The 2,340-nt window shown below is 40.4% G+C and overlaps 1 pseudogene across 1 annotated transcript; it reads right to left on the reverse strand.

Moving 5' to 3' along the window:
* Positions 1 to 465: 465 nt before the first annotated feature.
* On the reverse strand, positions 466 to 1,599 carry LOC125345867 (annotated as a pseudogene). The gene has a single exon (XR_007209807.1). The product of XR_007209807.1 is annotated as an ADP/ATP translocase 2-like (transcript).
* Positions 1,600 to 2,340: the final 741 nt, after the last annotated feature.

The raw sequence follows: 2,340 nt of genomic DNA on the forward strand, positions 1-2,340 counted from the left end.
ATGTTATTTCCTTGCAAAAGATTACTAGAAAATTCCGTGAAAATCAGGGGCCCAGTTCTGAGAATAGTACAAGGTCTTGTGGCATATATTTCATGCATGAATTTGCTAAAATTATTTCACCATTAATACTCCTCTGTATCATTTTCACAGCAATTTGTTTTGTTCTACCTTGGTGATTTTAAGATTCCTAGTTATAGTCATTATTACTTAGACTCATTCCTCAAAATTTTGAGGTAGTGCTTTTGTAACTCAATTTAATAAATTCATTGAAATTATGGCACAGGAGTATATTAGCATGGAAAATATAGCTATAGATTATGACAATTTGTACATCTGAATGAGAAAAATGTGGGTTGTGAATTTCGGCTATAACTTTAAGAAAACACAATACATCTTTATAGGAAAACAAAAAAGACATGACAATTTATATTATCAAGCTAAAGGACATACATTTAAATATTTTTTTCTTTTAAAGATATTTTTATTCAACTTTATCAGGAGTGACTGAAATAAAACATGTGAGTTGAGTCCCTTTATTATTAATTTCATACAAACAGCTTTATAAGACAAAACAGGTGAGATGAATATTACTGCTCCCCACTTTCAACCAGCAAATCGTTGCCAATGATAAACAGCCCAGAATCTGTCCCAAAATGCTCAACACACAACATGGCTAGTCACAGAGATCCCTAGGGAAACACTTAGTTGTACTTCTTGATCTCATCATACAAGACAAGCACAAAGGCTCCCCCACCTCCATGCCTCTGAGAAAATTGGACCATGCACCCTTGAAAAAGGCCTTGCTTCCTTCATCACGCAATCTTCCGCCAGCAATCAAGTGTGCCTTTGCACATGATGTCAGTTGCTTTGCGACCGGATTGCATCGTCATGCGGCGGCGAACAGTGTCAATAGGATAGGAAATCAAGCCAGCAATGGCCGTGACAGACTGTGCGATCATCCAGCTGATAAAGATGTGAGTATTTGGGGGATCTGGAAGCACTCCCTTTGCAGTGTCGTAGATACCAAAGTAGGCGGCTCGATAGACAATAATACCATGAACAGACATATTGAAACCTTGATACAGGCCTCTAATCCCATCCGATTTGTAGATCTTTACCAGGCAATCACAGAGGCCTTTGAATTCCCTTTCAGCTCCAGCTTTGCCTACATCAGTTGCTAGACGGATGCAGGCAAACTCAAGAGGATTTACAAAACACAGGGATGTGGACCCTGCTGCACCTCCAGATACCAGGTTCCTGGCAAAGTAGCGCCAGAACTGAGTTTTCTTGTCAACACCACCCAGGAAGATCTGCTTGTATTTATCTTCGAAGGCAAAGTTGACAGCTTGGGTGGGGAAGAATCTGATGATATTGGCCAGGTTACCACGCCAGAAGGACAGAACTCCCTGTTCCTTGGGGATCCGAACCATGCAGTCTACAATGCCCTTGTGCTGCTTAGCGGCGGTGATTTGCTGGCTGGCATGTTGTACCTGTAGCAGCAGCTTGACTCGCTCGATGGGCGCTACAGCAGTCTTGGAGATAGCCGCGGCCACTCCGCCTGCCAGGAAGTCCTTAGCGAAGGACATAGTGGCATCAGTCATGTTGCACGGGACGAAGAGGCGGAGAACCGGCTAGGACTCTGGGGCTCTGGGCTAAAAAATAATATAGTGATTCTAGAAATATCACTTCTCCTTAAATTCAAGTTATAAATAAGGAAATATTATAGTGATATTAAAAACCTATGTTTATAAGTATTTACTATTGAATTGTGTAGCTGTATAGGATTATCTATAAGGGAATACCCTTCTCTGTTTGTGTGAACAGAAGGATCAGGAGAATGCATTACCCGCAATGACTTTTAATCAATAACTAAGCACAACAAAAAGAAAGCCTCAAAGTACTTTCAAAGTATTGCTGCACAAAACCTATGCTAGAATTGTGTTTAATAATGTGACTTAATTCAAACTCTTTATGATTAAAACAAATAAAGGCAGGGGCTGCAAAACAAAGCGGGAAGGAAGCAAACGCAAATACCATGCATGGTTGTTTAAACAAATCTCTTAGCAGCAGGGTTTGTTGTAGTTTTTCTTTGTTACTCTGTTGAAATTTGAGTCTTCATTTTTTTTTTTTTCCAGGAAATTCATGTGCAGGGCTAGACTAAGTCTCTGAAGTTCTGGCACTGGAAATCCTTTCAGGATTTTTTAGTCATTTTCTTATACACTCTGTGCTTTGCCTCTGAGTCCATTGTTTGAAATGCCTATTGCTCTTCAGGTCACAGAGGAACAAATCCTTCAAAGTGGCCACGCTGGCTAAGCCTGTGGAGAGGGAAGTTGAGACAAG

This window comes from Perognathus longimembris, chromosome 2 (genome assembly GCF_023159225.1).
Source record: "Perognathus longimembris pacificus isolate PPM17 chromosome 2, ASM2315922v1, whole genome shotgun sequence".
In the NCBI taxonomy this organism is placed as follows: domain Eukaryota; kingdom Metazoa; phylum Chordata; class Mammalia; order Rodentia; family Heteromyidae; genus Perognathus; species Perognathus longimembris.